The sequence below is a fragment of the Rutidosis leptorrhynchoides genome, chromosome 8 (assembly GCF_046630445.1).
Source record: "Rutidosis leptorrhynchoides isolate AG116_Rl617_1_P2 chromosome 8, CSIRO_AGI_Rlap_v1, whole genome shotgun sequence".
NCBI classification, from domain to species: domain Eukaryota; kingdom Viridiplantae; phylum Streptophyta; class Magnoliopsida; order Asterales; family Asteraceae; genus Rutidosis; species Rutidosis leptorrhynchoides.
In genome coordinates, this window is record NC_092340.1 from 114,277,515 (window position 1) to 114,296,505 (window position 18,991).

The following is an 18,991-nucleotide window of genomic DNA, read 5'->3' on the forward strand; positions in this document are numbered from 1 at the left end:
GTTGTATTAATAATAATTTTAATAAAAGAATTTTATTAGTACAAATACGATTACTATAAATACATTTAGTATAAATATGTTTAGTATAAATATGAAGATTAAGAGAATAAACATATTATGCATAAATAATAAATTTTAAGAATAAACATTAGTATGCATGAGATAAATAATGATTAATTGCATAAGTAATCATAAATGTTAGATAACATAAATATAAATGTTAGTGAAGTTAATAAGAGTTAGATTACAGAAATATAATTCAGGCGGTATAACCGACCATATATAACTTAAATAACATAAATATAAATGTTAGTGAAATTAATAAAAGTTAGATTACATAAATATAATTCAGGCGGTATAACCGACCATATATAACTTAAATAACATAAATATAAATGTTAGTGAAGTTAATAAAAGTTAGATTACAGAAATATAATTCAAGTGGTATAACCGACCATATATAACTTAAATAACATAAATATAAATGTTAGTGAAGTTAATAAAAGTTAGATTACAGAAATATAATTTTACTTATGATGATAATAATATTTACCTTACTAATAAATAATAGAAGATATCGTTAAAGAATTTCTTACCTTGATTAGTGACTTGTGCTTGCTTAGATAAACCTTGATTATACGGAGCACTTCGTTCTGATAACGTGTTGTAATTTTATATTTTATAACTACCTTTAGTGACCTGGTTCTTGACTGTGGACTATTGATAATTATTAGAAGATATAAAGAGAGAGATAGAGAGTATACGAAAATATCTATCAGAAGTGCATCATATGCAATATCACATGGTACATATTTATAGTACATATAATTACTGTTCAACTATCACGAGTATACATTCATTTGGATTGTTATGAAAATTGGCAGCCATCTCTTTTGACAAATTCATATCAGATTGTTAAATGTGGAGTATTTTTTACTTATTGGTGAATTCAATTGTCATTTCAATGCCCTTTTAAGCTTTAGATCTGGATAAAGATTGTACTAGTTTCTGTATATATTTTCATTGTGAAGCTTTTATTTATTGAAAATGAGGCTTTTTTGGATTCGGAGGGTGTGTTTGTTTGATGCTGAATGGGACCATTCAGATCTGAACACTGAATCGGTCAGCATTCAGCATGTTTGATTTCCACCTCTGAATGAGACTTCCTGCTGAACGAGAATAAAAATGGCTCTGAATGGTTCACGTTCAAAGTTGTCTCTAATACACATTTCTCCTGATTACTATCATTTCCCTTTTTCATCTCCTCTTCAATCTCTCATTCACAGACCTTCAAGTTTACCAATTGATCTTCTAACCAGGTAATTCTTCTTTTGTCTTCAATATTGCTATCTTTAAAACCCCAAATAATTATCTTCTTCTAGCATATAGATACACGCCACAACCCTAATTTTTCTCTTCACTCTATGATTCACAACAATTTATTTGATTGTTAGTATCCTTTGATTTTATTGTTGACTTTAGATCCAAACTTTTGACTCACCTAATTTAGGATATTTCTTACATCCTTTTTTTACGATTGGTCCTATTTGCGTATGAGTTTTGGGATTTTCTATAATTAAGGTTTAGCCTCTTTTCTGGGAGACTTCTTACTTTTGGCATGTTGGTTTAATTACTTGAATTCTAATTCTATATCTATATTTTTGAAGCTGTTGGTTTGATTACTTGTATTATAAAACTTTGAAGGTGTATCCTTTTGTTTGGAACCTCTTTTGATAGTAAATTTGGGCTATTAATTTAATTAGATTCTATGTTAAAAACATGTGTGTGTGTGTTGTGTTATTAACCTGGTTTGGTTTGGTGAATGTCGTGTCTGGTGCGAACCAACTGTACAAGGCCAAAAGGTTTGTTGAAGCTCATGTGGTATTATATGTAGACCTTGAGTCCAATAGGAAATTTTACCACTAATCGTCTTTCGTCTCTGATCGACTAAAAACTTCTAGTTGAAAACAGGGGCCTAAATCCTTGTGCGGTTGGAGCCCTGGATCTCATGTTTGCCGAAGAAGGTTAATAATGTAATAAGTGAAGCTTTTAGTCTTTGTTTTTATTTGGGGATTTCTTACTCTAGGTATGAACCAAGTTGAGAAACAAGAAAAAGGTTGGTTGAAGCACTGCAATGACGAAAAAAGGTGTGTTACACACTACTTTTCAATCGTTAGAAGATATATATATATATATATATATATATATATATATATATATATATATATATATATATATATATATATAGGGGGGAAATAGATCGGTTTTCTTTGGAATTGGAGCACAAAATTTGGCAAGGAGTAGTTTGGACGTGTGGATATTTGATTTGGTTTAATAATAAAAGTTGGTGCAGCCGTTGGCTCTCAAATGATATACAAATAAAAAGTTATGAGTGAATTTCAGGAAGATCTGGAAAGAAAAATCCATTCGCATACATGGCTTATTAACCCAACTTTGGTTATCTCGTAATTGAAGGATAAATGGGACTCTGATGCATAGTATGCATCTCTGCTTCTGTTCCTTCAACTTTAGTTCAGTTTCATTCATGTAGTAGATTGTAATATTATGTACATATTTTATACAGACTGTAAATTAATTTTGTGCTTATGCTCATAATCTGTTGGTATTAGATGAAATTCGTTAGTTTTTTTAATGTATACTCGAATAATTGGGAACAAATCAAACATATTTAATTATTCAGCATACATAAGGTTAGAATTGTAATTTTATGTCATTCAAAGTATTGATTAAGAAAGGTTATCAAACAGTTATTTTCATTCAGAATCATATTGATTCAGAGCTTCTGAACCATTCAGAACACTGAATCATTCAGTGCTAAATCATTCAATTTTATCAAACGCACCCACTTTCAAAAAGCTGAAAGCCATGAGGAGGAAGTGATGTTCTGCGAGGTGTATATAAAATAGCTTATATTTTACAAGGAAATACTATTAAATATGATACAATTTTACACAAGATATTTATTTATTTATAGAATGGATATACTTAAACCTTGCTACAACACTTATAGGCAGTGTACCTAATCGTACAGTAGTGTAGTTTTTAGTAAGTCCGGTTCGTTCCACAGGGAATCTTTTAACAAAGCTTAACGCTATATTAGTTTTATTTTATAAAAATACAAATATATATATAAGTAATATTATTATTATAAAGGGGGGTTTTTACCGTTTAATGACCGGTTTGTCGATTTTAAAACTTTAGTTGCAGTTAAAACAAAATGTAAAAATATTAAATAAATAAAAGACTTAATTTAAAGCGTAAAGTAAATAACGATAATGAAATTGCGATAAATAAAAGTGCGATAAAATAAACTTGCGATAATTAAAAAGTACGATAATTAAAAGTGCAATTAAATACAATAACAATAAATAAAAGTGCGATAATTAGAAGTGCAATTAAATATAAAATAAAGGAAATTAAATATGAGATAAGATAATTATGCTTATTTAAACTTCCGTAATCATGATGTTTGACGTGTTGATTTTAGCTTTATGCCCATGGGTTAATTGTCCTTTGTCCTGGATTATTTAATATGTCCGTCTGGTTTTTGTCCATAACAGTCCATCAGTCATAAATATAAAGTGCGAGTGTCCTCGTCAAATTATCCTTATACCCGAAGTTAAATATTCCAACTAATTGGGGACTTAAACTGTAACAAGATTTTAATACTTTGTTTAATAATTACACCAGGTTATCGACTGCGTGTAACCCAAGGTTTTAATACTTTGTTAACAATTATGCCAAGTGTCCTTGTACATAATTTCACCCCTGTTTTAATAATTCCATAGACTATTAATCCATTCCCGTATCCGATTAAATGAACGATTATTCGTACATATAAATACCCCGCCCATCGTGTCCGATCGAGTGTATATGGTTATTTATAGGGACGTCCAATTGTAAATCTTTATATTAAAATTAAGAAATTATCATTTAGTTAAACAAATATAAAGCTCATTAATAGCCCATAGTCTAATTTCCACAAGTGTCGTTCTTTTGTCCAAACCCCAATTATGGTACAAAGCCCAATTACCCAATTTTAGTAATTAGCCCAACATCATGATTACTTCGTTTTAAATAAGCATAATAATAACTTAGCTACGAGACATTAAATTAAAAAGGTTGAACATAACTTACAATGATTAAAAATAGCGTAGCGTTACACAGACAGAATTTCGACTTACACCCTTACAACATTCGCTAACATACCCTTATTATTAGAATTATAATTAAAATTAAAATTAAAATTAAAATATATATATATATATATATATATATATATATATATATATATATATATATATATATATATATATATATATATATATATATATATATATATATATATATATATATATATATATATTACTTTTACATATAGAGAAAGGGAGATTTTTATGGATATTTTTACGATCAGAATTCGCTGGCTTTTATAGGAATTTTCGTCCAGGTGAGCTCCGCGAGTCGCGGTTCTTTTAGTCTTCGAACTCCGCAAGTCGCGGAGTTCGTTTTTACAGCTCACTCAGCCTTGGCTCTTTGTTTGCCGACGGATTTAAATATAAATATAATATATAAATAATTTTTAAGAATTATTTAAATATTATATTATATTTATGTGCATAGTTGACTTGTAATTTTTAGTCCGTTGCGTCGAGCGTTGAGAGTTGACTCTGGTCCCGGTTCCGGATTTTCGAACGTCCTTGCGTACAATTTAATATCTCGTACTTTGCGTTTTGAATCTTGTACTCTTGTAATTTTGAGACGTTTCTTATCAATAATTGGAACCTCTTTGATTGTATTTTGTACTTTTGAGCTTTTTGGTCGTTTGCGTCTTCAATTCGTCGAATCTGTCTTTTGTCTTCACCTTTTATTATTTAAACGAAAATCACTTGTAAATAGAACAATTGCAACTAAAAGCTTGTCTTTCTTGAGGAATAATGCTATGAAATATATGTTCGTTTTTAGCATTATCAAATATTCCCACACTTGGGCGTTGCTTGTCCTCAAGCAATATAGTCTTGAAATACAAGAATCACTTCTTTATTCTTCACACTTTGTACATCAGTGATTTCTTTACGGCGATATAAACAATGGTAGTAACGATGTGGTTTACAGTCCCACATGACTATAAAATTTAGATCCATTAAGGAAATTGGATCTTTATGAAAACATTTGATCTTTTTGAAAATTCAATCTAGCTTTTACCCTAGATAAGTTTTCCGGAATAACCCTTCACCGGTGTTTGCAAATTGTTTTTGTGGGTTTGGTGGGTTTCAGATTTGAAAATTTTAGCTCAAAACTTGTGGTTTTGTGTCACTCACTTGCTAACCTTGTATTAGGAAAGCAACACGTCCAGTTTACTTGCTCCGTATATTACCTTTCGATAAACTACCGTCCGGTTGTAAAGGAAAGCGTTGAACAAGCAACTGTTAAGGCAATGTCCCCTGACATGCTTTTAATTATGGTTTATAACGTGTCGGACGCAATTACTATCCTTGGTAGGAGCAATAGTAAAGCTCACCCTTATAATTTTTCGGTCTGGCACAAGGTCCTGTCTTTGACCATGCTATGCAACCACCGTTCTTACGGTTGACACCCGATTTAGTTCAGGTGACCTAATGAATTCCAGGTGAATTCATAGGATTTTACGTTCAATGGTAATGAACGCATTGAAAATAGGTTTTCAGAAAACAAATCGGTTTGTAATTTTGATCAAAATATTTTCTCGTTCAAGCTCGAGTTTAGATATCATTGAATTCCATGAGTTTGAATTCTCAATCTTTAAGGTCAATCTCAAGGATTGAGTAATATCAGTCTTAAAAGCTGATTTTTGATCTTTAAGGAGATTATCCTTTCTGGAGATCTGATTCATTAGTCTTATCCAGCTAATTTGCACGGTGCCCCCCATTGTACGAGATAAATCCTTCTCATGGTTAGGATAAATCTGACCACTTGGCGACCCTGTTTTATGCTGAGGTCCGTGGATTTCCTGCTGATTTTAGAGATGACTTTTCTAGATTTTTCATCAACCTACAGCTGGTCTGGACGACAACTTCATGACCTAAATCAAGAAGCGCGTGTCTTTTTCGGAAGACTTTACTTCCTTTTAATGATGGAATTGATTCATCGTGTAGATCCATCTTTCATTACAGTAAATCGGGTAAAACAGTTAATTTAGTCCAAAACAAAAGTATTTTCACTTATTTGTTACAGAAATATGTGACATATGTTTAAGATAACTTGGTAATTTTTTCACACTTGGCTTTTATTTTCCTTTTTGTTCTCTTCTATTCCATTCTTTAAATGAATTCTAACATTTTGGTTTGTTTCTCAATTTATGTCCTTTCCAAGGTAACAATAATTTCGGTGTTAACACCTTGTTTTATCGTTCATAAATATGTATAAACATGATTTTAAATTCATTTAGTTGAAAATTTTGAAAATTTTTACTAGAATTGGGTAGTCAGTATATAAGACTAGGGCTGTTCTTTATTATCAGAGAGCACTAGATTCTAATACAACTACTGCTTTACTAGTATTTTTAATGGTAACCAAGTGTATAAAGTAAAAATTTTAAAAATCCGAAAGAATTTAACCCCTTCCCACACTTAAGATCTTGCAATGCCCTCATTTGCAAGAAATCAGTAACAATTTAAATTATTGAGGGTGATTAGCGTAGAAATGATTAAATTTTACCAAAGTTTTCAAACATATTTGTGTTTGTTTGCTGAATGATAAATGGTGCATATCATTTGTTCATTCCGTCTTGTTGTTATATCACATTTATTTTGCATCTTGTCGTCAAAATTAGTTGCTTTTGCTGAACTTAATGCTAGTCTTTGAAAATGCGTTGTTTTACCCTGTTGTGTACATAAGATAAACTGCAAACATATATACATATTTTTAAAGTTTGGTATATTACCCCACATTCAAACATTATTAAAATCTAAAAATAAAAATTAGTAAATTATAAAAATTATTACAATATTAACATAAGTATTAAATGTATCAACATTACAAATAATAAAATAAATAAAACTAAGTAGACTAGGGATGATACTGATACCAGTAGGGGTTCCATGCATAACCGTATGTGTTATAGAATGCTTCGGCTGGGTTATACGTAGGATACGGTGGTTGGATCTCTATAGACCAGGGAGGAAATACGGGCGATGGAGTAGGAATATAGTTTCTACCTATATGTTGGCAATGAGCAATGATTTGGTTTTGATGAACTTGCCAATCTTCAAATGCTCGATGTCTAGCATTTTCATACTCTTGTGAAGCTATAAACCTTTGCATTTCTGTCATTTCATTTCCCCCTCCCACATTACCTGGCTGTTGGTTTCTCTCAACCTGTGGATGTCTACCATTATATCGTACTGCGGCGTTATTTCGCCTCTTCAAAACTTTAGCACCATGGTATACATTTAAACCAATTGTATCGTGGGGTTCTGGTTCTTCGATTAATAATCCCCCCGACTTATATCCACAAAGAGATATTCAGCAATCAAAGTAATAAATATACCACCTCATATTATGCTATGCGGTCTCATCCCCCTAACCATAGCTAATAAATAATAACCCACACAATAAGGTATACTTACAGCGCTTTGTGGGTCTCGAATACACATGTGGTAAAACAAATCCTGTTCATTTACCTTTTCCTTATTCTTACCTCTTTGTGTAATCGAATTAGCTAAAAACCTATGAATTACTCTTAACTCTGCTCTATCTATATCAAAATAAGAGTAATTTCCCCCTTTAGATCGGTGATGGCTAGTCATTTGACTCCATACACCATGCGTATCAAAATTTTCATTAATTTTCCTACCGTTCAATATCAACCCTCTACAATCGGCAGATGCTAACTCCTCAGGCGTATATATACGTAAGGCCTGAGCCATGTCTAGTAGAGACATGTGGCGCATCGAACCTCCTAACAAAAATCTAATAAAAGATCGATCGGTTAAACTAGCTACCCGATCATTTATTTCTATACTACACAATAATTCTTCACACCATACTTTATATACAGGTCTACGCATGCTGAATAATCGTACCCAATCGTTAAAAGTAGAATTACCATACCTCTGTGTAAGAAATTCTCTAATTGGCCCGGCCAATTCTACAGCTTCTAATGTTCCCCATTCTATTACCCTAGGTACTTCAACAACTTTAGAATGAAGAGTATGCAAGCCTCTTTGGTATTTTGGATAATCTATCCAATGTCTGTCAAATCTCAAGTTCGGGTGCAAATCTTCCAAGTGCATATCAGAAAATGTCATAACTGGATGAGGTATATCTTGTTTGTAGTAGTTATCCACCTCCTGTTGTTTCGTATTCTCAGCAGGAGCATTGCGAGTTTGGGATGAAGATTCACCTCTTTCAGTCTGCAAAACACATCAAACACAATTTTTGTGCATCCAAATATGCATTAGTGTCAGCAAAATCATCAATCAAAATAATTACAATGACATGTTCAATTTATATCAAACTTAAGCTCATTTTCATATTTTTATCAAATCTACACTTTTTCAAATAAGCATATACGAAAATGTTCGCCAAGTTCATAAGCATTCAACTCAAATAACATGTCAAAATAATCATTACTAGCATTTAAACAAGTTTCAAATGGCATTATTTCTCAAAAATCAAGTTCATGAATTTTAGACTTGAAAAAGTCCACTTTAATTCTCAAAATCATGTTTAGGCTCAAAGTTTGGATCATTTAACTACCTAAACATGTTACACTACTTAATTTAGCAACAATTCATGACAAAAATCGGCCATAACCTGTTTATATCAAAAAGCCCCAAATTGCTCAAGAACACAAATCCTAGATTACTCAAAATTTGAAGTTTAAGGCTTCTAATCATGTTAAATAGCATCAATCTAGGTTATACAAGCATAATACACAAGCAATTTAAGCATAATTACACTAAAAAGCATTAAAATCGAATTGGGAAAAAAATTGCTCAAGAACACTAATTTTTGGATTAAATGGTGTTTAGGTGTAGAAATTTACCGTTTTTCTTGAGTAATTCCTTGATAGCATCCTTCTCAACATGATTTTAGTAAAAGATTTGATGATTTTCGTTGAAAAAATTCGATTTTGAGAGTAATTTTTCGGTATTTTTCGCAGTTTATGTGGGTGTTGTGTGTGGACTGAGCTGATTCCAGCGTTTTTATTTTTTTCTGTAATTTCTGAACTCCGCGAGTCGCGGTGATTTTGCCCATCAAACTCCGCGAGTCGCGGTGCTTTTTTTTTTTATAAATCTTAACTTATAAAACTAATATAAAATAAATTTAAAATTTTGTTTTCCTTTGTTTTAGGACGAGGTCATTTCGGATCGATGTCCTAGTCCGTCCTTCGACAAAATTTTAAAATTTGTCCTTTTGTAGCGATTGTTTTAAAAGCTAAGATTTTTGGGTTTTTTAATATTTTTGGCATACTTTAATTCAATAAGATTAAAAATAATGATAATAAAAGTTCTCGTCCCTCCCTCGGGTAAAGCAATTTCGGTTCAAAGACCTAGTCTTCAACTTATGACGAATTTTAAAAATCATATTTTTAACTTAGTGAAATAAAGTAAATTTTTGTTTTTTAAATTCACACCAAACTTAAATTAAAAATGCATAAAATTAAAAATTCATATTTTAAAAATTAAAAATTCACACCAAACTTAATTTAAAAATTCATATTATAAATTCACACCAAACTTAAATTAAAAATTCATATTATAAATTCACACCAAACTTATATTATATTTTTGTTCTATTACATACAAACTTAAAAATATTAATTTTTCAAATATTTACAATTTTAAAAATATTGATTTAAAAAGTTTACAATATTAAATTAATAACTATATATTAATTTAAAAAAAACATGGTAAAAATAAAATTAAAAATCTTTTTGGCTTTTATCCCACTTTAATCAATCAAATATTATCAAAAACATACGCCCCTCTTTTCGGTAAAGTAATTTCGGTTCCATGACCTAATTTAACTCATGACGAATTTTTAAAATATTTTGGGTTGATTGATTAAAGATATTTATACCTTAAGAATAAACGTTAAATTTCGCAGTGATGTAATAAATTTTTGTATGATATCAATAATTTCGGTCGCCAAACCTAATTTTATTTAATACCAATTTAATATTTTATAGCGAACAAATTAGCGTTTATTATCAAAAGGTTAAAAATAAAAATAAAAATAAAAATAAAAACTGTACAGATTTACCTGTGAAATAGTATTCTTAGTGATATGATCTATTCCATTCATAAGATAGTCGGTTTAATTGATTTTCCATGGCTACATAGGCGTAACCTTGAGCATTCAGTGTTTTTTCTTCTAAACATATGAATGGTCCGTCTCTGCATAAAGTAACAAATTCGGTGTTTGAATAGGTTTGATTTTTTGAACATTTACCTCCATGTGACCATTTTCCGCATTTGTGACATCTTTCTAGGTGTCGTGCTCTTCTTTTCGCTGCGGATTTTGATTTTCCTTTACCAAATTGTAACTTATTATCTTCGCATCTGGATTCTTTTCTTACTCCGTCCAATCTTTCTCTGATTACTGATACTAGTTCACTCGGAAGTGTGTCATTATTACGTTTAGTGATCAAAGCGTGTAGCATTAGACCATGGTTTAGTTCACAGGCAGTCTTCATTTCGTAAAAACCTAAAAAAAAAAAAAAAATTCATAATGGGGGGAGAAGACTAGTTCTTTAGGGTCTGCTAGGGAAAGACCATTCGGGTTCCATTTTCGAGAACTACACGAAAACAGACAATCTAACTCTAACAGAAATACATATTATCCTTTAAATACTTGATTCTCCCCACACTTAGTTAGCTGTGGTATCGAAATTGTGATTAACTTCGTTGTCGAATTCCATCGGACTATCTATGTAGTGTTTAACTTTGTGACCATTAACTTTAAATTCAATTGCATTTGAATTTATCAATTCTACTGTTCCGTATGGGAAAACTCTTTTCACTATGAATGGTCCAGACCATCTTGATTTCAATTTTCCAGGAAATAGCTTGAATCGTGAATTGAAAAGAAGAACTCTGTCTCCTTCTTTGAATTCTTTTGAACTTCTGATTCTTTTATCATGCCATTTCTTCGTTCTTTCTTTATAGATTAATGAATTTTCGTATGCTTCATGTCTTAATTCTTCTACTTCGTTTAGTTGACTTAACTGTAGACGTCCAGCTTCATGTAAATCAAGATTACATGTCTTCATGCTTTGTGTTCAATTTCTACTAGAAGATGACATGCTTTTCCATAAACGAGTCTAAAAGGTGTGGTTCCAATTGGAGTTTTGTAGGCTGTTCTAAAATCCCAGAGTGCATCCTCCAATTTAATGGACCATTCCTTCGGATTTGATCCTACGGTTTTTTCTAGAATACGTTTTAAAGCTCGGTTGGTATTTTCAACTTGTCCACTTGTTTGTGGATGATATGCGGTGGAGATTTTATGAGTTACTCCAAATCTTTTGAGAACTTTCTCAAGTTGATTATTACAGAAATGAGTACCCCGATCACTTATTAAAGCTTTCGGTGTTCCAAACCTTGCAAAAAGACGTTTTAAAAAGTTGACTACAACTCGTGCATCGTTAGTTGGGAGAGATTGTGCTTCCGCCCATTTAGATACATAATCAATGGCTATGAGAATATAGAGATTATTATGAGATTTTGGAAATGGACCCATAAAGTCAATACCCCAAATGTCAAATACTTCACATACTTGAATGACATTTTGTGGCATTTCATCACGTTGACTTATTTTTTCGGCCCTTTGACAAGCATTACAAGATTTGCAAAGAAGGTGTGCGTCTTTGTAAATTGTAGGCCAATAGAATCCAGCATCATAAACTTTTCTTGCTGTTAGTTGAGGCCCATAATGCCCTCCTGTTGGTCCTGTGTGACAATGGTTTAAAATTTTACTAGCTTCTTCTCCAAATACACATCGGCGTATTATTCCATCTGGACAACTTTTAAACAAATGTGGATCTTCCCAGAAATAGTGTTTTATATCACTGAAGAATTTCTTTCGTTTTTGGTACGACAATCCTTTTTCAAGGTATCCACATACTAAGTAGTTTGCATAGTCTACAAACCATGGAATTTCATTATAATCTATCTTCAATAGATATTCATCAGGAAAGTTGTCTTGTATGGCCGATTCATTTAGAACTTCTAATTCGGGATTTTCAAGACGAGAAAGATGATCACCGGCGAGATTTTCTGCTCCTCTTTTATCTCGGATTTCAATATCAAACTCTTCTAAGAGTAAGATCCAACGGATTAATCTTGGTTTAGCATCTTGTTTCGAAAATAAGTATCTAAGAGCAGAATAGTCGGTATAGACTACCGTTTTATCTAGAACGAGATATGATCGAAGTTTGTCAAAAGCAAAGACAATAGCAAGGAGTTCTTTTTCAGTAGTTGTGTAATTCGTTTGTGCTCCTTGTAACATCTTACTAGCATAATATATAGGTTGAAATCGTTTTTCAATCCTTTGTCCTAAAACGGCTCCCATTGCAAAATCACTTGCATCGCACATAAGTTCAACATTGGTGGGATGTGGAAGTTTAGCAATTACATCTACTTTAGCTCTATCCACTTGAATTCCTTCCTTTGAAATTTTATGACCAAGAACGATGCCTTCTTTAACCATGAAATATCATTTCTCCCAATTAAGTACTAGATTTGATTGTTCGCATCTAATAAGCATTCGTTCCAGATTAACTAGACATGATTCAAAAGTATCACCGAAGACTGAAAAGTCATCCATGAAAACTTCCATGCATTCTTCTATCATGTCGTGAAAAATCACCATCATGCACCTTTGAAAGGTTGCAGGGGCATTACAAAGTCCAAATGGCATGCGTTTGTAAGCAAAAGTACCATAAGGGCACGTGAACGTGGTTTTCTCTTGATCTTCGGGTGCTATTGGAATTTGGAAATATCCGGAAAATCCATCAAGAAAACAATAATAACTATTTTCGGCTAATCTTTCCAACATTTGATCAATGAAAGGTAAGGGAAAGTGATCTTTTCTGGTGGCGTCATTTAATTTTCTATAATCAATACAAACACGCCATCCTGTTACAGTCCTAGTAGGAATAAGCTCATTTTTCTCATTTGTAATGACAGTCTTGCCACCCTTCTTAGGTACGCATTGAACTGGGCTTACCCATGAACTATCAGAAATTGGATAAATTAAACCTGCATCTAGCAGTTTAATAATTTCTTTTTTACTACATCTTGCATATTCGGATTTAGTCTTCGTTGGCGTTGCACATACGTTTTATGACCTTCTTCCATAAGGATTTTATGTGTGCAATACGAAGGACTTATTCCTTTAATATCATGAATCTTCCATGCAATGGCTGGTTTATGAGCTTTCAATACAGAAATGAGTTGTGATTTCTCATTTTTAGTAAGAGAAGATGATATTACTACAGGTAATTCAGATTCACCATGTAAATAAGCGTATTCCAAATGGTTTGGAAGTGGCTTTAACTCTAATGTTGGAGGTTCTTCTATCGATGATTTATATCGATATCTGTCTTCTTCTTTTAGCATTTGAATTTCTTCTGTTGTTGGTTCATATCCATTAGCTATAAGTGTAGCTAACATTTCAGCTTTATCAATTGGTTCATTACCTTCTCCTAAAGAACATTCTCCTGTTCCTTGTAATTTTGGAAATTCTTCCAACAATTCTGCATGTGAATCTATAGTTTGAATATAATAACATGTATCATCTGCAGATTGCGGTTGTTGCATTGCTCTATCAACTGAAAAGGTAACACTCTCGTCCTCTATACTTAGGGTCAATTTCTTACCGAACACGTCTATCATTGCTTTAGCCGTGTTTAAGAATGGTCTTCCTAATATGAGAGGAACTTGAGAATCTTCTTCCATGTCCAGAACAACAAAATCTACTGGAAATACTAAAGTACCAACTTTGACTAGCATGTTCTCCATTATCCCTCTAGGATATTTTATTGATCGATCGGCTAGTTGTATACTTATTCTTGTTGGTTTCAATTCTCCAAGGTCTAGTTTAGCGTATAGTGAATACGGCATTAAATTTATACTAGCACCTAAATCTGCCAATGCTTCTATTGAACTAAGACTACCCAGAAAACATGGAATTGTGAAACTTCCTGGATCAGATAGTTTTTCTGGTATCTTATTTAACAGCACTACAGAACAATTAGCATTCATAGTAACAGCCGAGAGTTCTTCCATTTTCTTTCTATTCGATATTAGATCTTTCAAGAATTTAGCATATCTAGGCATTTCTGAAATCACATCAATGAAAGGAAGATTTACATTTATCTGTTTAAACATATCCAAGAATTTGGATTGCTCGGCTTCAAGTTTCTCTTTTTTCATCTTACTTGGGTAAGGAAGTGGTGGTTGGTATGGTTTAACATAAGGTTTAGCCTTAACTGTGTTATCTTCATTAACCTTTTCAACTACCGGTTCTTTTTCCTTATCTTGTTCAGGTTGTGGTTCTTGTGGAGTAGGAATAGCTTCATCAGAATTTTCAGGTATTTCAGGTGGTTTAAGTGTTGTACCACTTCTTGTGGTAATAGCTTTAGCTGTTTCATTCCGGGGGTTAGCATTTGTATCACTAGGTAGACTTCCCGGTTTTCTTTCACCTATTAACCTTGCTAGGTTACTTACTTCTTATTCCAAGTTTTGAATAGAAGCTTGTTGATTTCTAAATGCTTGAGCATTTTGTTCATTGGTTTGTTTTTGAGATGTGAAAAACTGCGTTTGAGTTTCAACTAGCTTCGTCATCATATCTTCTAAATTCGGCTTTTTATCATCGGTTTGTGGTGGTTTGTTTTGAAAATTAGGTCTTTGCTGATTGTAAGTATTGTTGAATACTTGTTGATTGCTAGGACCTTGTTGGTTGTTGTATGGAACATTTCGGTTATAATTCTGGTTTTGATTGTAAATTGGTCTTGGCGGTTGATAATTATTCTGATAATTATTTCCAGGCCTTTGGTTTAGATATGAAACATTCTCTCTTTGTTCCATTGTTAGTTCAATACTGAGACAATCTTTTGTCAAATGTGGTCCTCCACACTGCTCACAACTAATTTGTATTGAGTGGATATCTTTAGTCATCTTTTTCATTCGTCTCTCGACAGCATCTATCTTTGCAGAAATGGAATCTAAGTCATGGCTAGAATCGGCTCTAGCTGATTTAGATGATCTAACGATATCTTTTTCTTGGTGCCACTCATGTGAGTGGGAAGCAGTGTTATTAATAATTTTATAAGCATCAGTTTCGGTTTTCTTCATAATAGAACCACCAGCTGCTATATCGATGTCTTTTCTTGTAGTGATGTCGCATTCTTGGTAGAATATTTGTACTATTTGACAGGTGTCTAAACCATGTTACGGACATCATCTTAATAACTTTCCAAATCTTGTCCACGCCTCATATAGAGTTTCATTCGGTTTCTGTGTAAACGTAACAATTTCTCCTTGAAGTCTTACGGCTTTAGATGCCGGAAAGAATTGTTTAAGAAATTTTTCAACTTAAACGTCCTATGTATCAATCGCCCCTTCAGGTAACGATTCCAACCAATCTTTGGCTTCTCCCTTTAAAGTCCAGGGAAATAATATGAGATATATCTGTTCATCTTCCACTTCTCGGATTTTAAATTGTGTGCAGATCCTATTAAAGCTACGAAGATGTTCATTTGGATCTTCCTTCGGCGCACCACTAAATTGGCATTGACTAGTCACCATATGTAGAATTTGTCCTTTGATTTCATAATCTGGCGCATTAATGTCTGGATGAGTAATTGCGTGACCTTGGCCAGTGCGTTTAGCTCTCATTCGGTCTTCCATACTTAAAGGTTCCAGATTCTCCATAATTGAATTTGTTGAATCGGAATCACTAGAGGATTCTGATTTAATGGTTCATTCCTCAACAATCTCTGTTTGAATGATTGGTGGTTCCGGAGGAAAAATTAATGGTTCAGGATCTACAAATCGTCCCTGAATATTCTCCGGATTCTCAATTGTGAGGTCGGATTCAAAAAATGGATTATCGGAAATTTGACTTGGAGTACTTGGTTGACTGGCTGACGATTCTAAAGAAAAATCAACGGCGGTAATATTAGCTAGATGTCTTGATCTAGTTACAGGTGGTGAACGTACAAAAGGTGGTGAACGTCTTGCTCGGTGCATTCACTGAATATCCTATTAGTTTTTAAAAGGAAAGAAAAATTATATAAGTTATCCAATTAATAGACTTTTCTGATTTTGCCCACGTTTCGAATAGCCAAAAGATGCAGTAGAGGGGCAGGATTCGTTTGGTCTCAATATAATTGAGGACTGTTTGGCTCCAATAACCCGGTCCACGTACAAATCCAACTATTACTACGAACCAGAAAATTTTGATGTTTATCAATTTAACCACTTAAAATAAATTTTCGTAATTTTAAGAAATTTAGATAAGAAGTAGAATAAAAATCTATGTCCTAAAAACTAGAATGGCGAGAAATAAGAAAGAAAAAAAATGCGTCGAAAAAGGTCGAAAAAGAAAAAGATGTCGAAAAATAAGAAAGAGAAAGAAAAAAAAATGACTTATAGAACTTAAAAACACTCGATTAACCCAACCTTATTACTACCACTAACTTAAAATTATAATCGCAAATTGAGATTACTAATTGGAATGATAATTGATACATAGTAAAAGGCGTCTAAATATATTAAAGCTTACAAGTAAAACTATATCCCAAATGACAATATCTTAAAAAGGTATTAAAACTTAAAAAAGCGTCGCAAAATTCTAAAGCACCTAAATCTTAGTCTAAAGAAAAAGCACTTAAGGAATTTTACGGCAAAGCCTAAAAATCTAGAAATAAAAATAACTATGACAAAAATATATCTTAAAACTAAATACTAGCGAAAAACACAAATATTACGCTAAAACAAGTAAAAAGGAACAAAATATAAAAATATACTAAAAGTTGTAAAAAGTACAATTTTTATAAAAATATTATTTTTATATTATTTATTTTATAAAACTATTAATTTTTATATATTAATAAAACTAAATAAACTTAATATTACAAATTAAATAAATAAAACTAAATTAATTAATATTAATTAACTAAACAAACCCTAATTAGGGTGTTAATAATAAAAATTAAAATATACTCCGTAATTAATGCGATATTAGGGTTCTGTGTGGCCCGTGTCAGACGGCTCCGCGAGTCGCGGTTGGTCCGGTTCAATAACTCCGCGAGTCGCGGAGGGTTCAGGCTCAGACGAGATGCAGGTCAAAATTCAACAGGCCAGTTTTATTTATATTTTATTTATTTATTTTTCTGTTTTAAATAAAATATATTTATATAAATTTAATAAAACTTATATTTTAAAACCTAAAATAAAAATAGAAATATTTTATAATTTTATAAATAAAACTCTTAAAACTAGATTTATAAATGTTTTTTTTCAGTTTTTTGATTTTATGTTTAAAATAAAAACAAAATAAATAAAACTTATATTTTTATAAAATAAAAATAAAGAAACTTTATAAAAATTAAATATTTAACAAACTCTTAAAAATATTTATATTTTTGTTTTTCTTTTTATGTTTTCGAATATTTAAAACGTATTTTTACAAAAACGTATTTTTTTTTAATTATGTGTGGCGTTTCGCTTCGGCGATCCCCGGCAGCGGCGCCAAAAAATACTTGATGTTCTGCGAGGTGTATATAAAATAGCTTATATTTTACAAGAAAATACTATTAAATATGATACAATTTTACACAAGATATTTATTTATTTATAGAATGGATATACTTAAACCATGCTACAACACTTATAGGCAGTGTACCTAATCGTACAGTAGTGTAGTTTTTAGTAAGTCCGGTTCGTTCCACAGGGAATCTTTTAACAAAGCTTAACGCTATATTAGTTTTATTTTATAAAAATACAAATATATATATAAGTAATATTATTATTATAAAGGGGGGTTTTTACCGTTTAATGACCGGTTTGTCGATTTTAAAACTTTAGTTGTAGTTAAAACAAAATGTAAAAATATTAAATAAATAAAAGACTTAATTTAAAGCGTAAAGTAAATAACGATAATGAAATTGCGATAAATAAAAGTGCGATAAAATAAACTTGCGATAATTAAAAAGTACGATAATTAAAAGTGCAATTAAATACAATAACAATAAATAAAAATGCGATAATTAGAAGTGCAATTAAATATAAAATAAAGGAAATTAAATATGAAATAAGATAATTATGCTTATTTAAACTTCCGTAATCATGATGTTTGACGTGTTGATTTTAGCTTTATGCCCATGGGTTAATTGTCCTTTGTCCTGAATTATTTAATATGTCCGTCTGGTTTTTGTCCATAACAGTCCATCAGTCATAAATATAAAGTGCGAGTGTCCTCGTCAAATTATCCTTATACCCGAAGTTAAATATTCCAACTAATTGGGGACTTAAACTGTAACAAGATTTTAATACTTTGTTTAATAATTACACCAGGTTATCTACTGCGTGTAACCCAAGGTTTTAATACTTTGTTAACAATTATGCCAAGTGTCCTTGTACATAATTTCACCCCTGTTTTAATTATTCTAGTGGCTATTAATCCATTCCCGTGTCCGGTTAAATGAACGATTATTCGTACATATAAATACCCCGCCCATCGTGTCCGATCGAGTGTATATGGTTATTTATAGGGACGTCCAATTGTAAATCTTTATATTAAAATTAACAAATTATCATTTAGTTAAACAAATATAAAGCCCATTAATAGCCCATAGTCTAATTTCCACAAGTGTCGTTCTTTTGTCCAAACCCCAATTATGGTACAAAGCCCAATTACCCAATTTTAGTAATTAGCCCAACATCATGATTACTTCGTTTTAAATAAGCATAATAATAAC

The 18,991-nt window shown here is 31.7% G+C and overlaps 1 long non-coding RNA gene across 1 annotated transcript; it reads left to right on the forward strand.

Annotated features, from left to right (window-relative positions):
* The first annotated feature begins 1,205 nt into the window (after window positions 1-1,205).
* LOC139862898 (uncharacterized) lies at window positions 1,206-2,706 on the forward strand. The gene is made up of 3 exons (XR_011764313.1): window positions 1,206-1,319; window positions 1,972-2,147; window positions 2,249-2,706. It is a non-coding gene; the product is annotated as an uncharacterized lncRNA (long non-coding RNA).
* The last annotated feature ends 16,285 nt before the right edge of the window (window positions 2,707-18,991 follow it).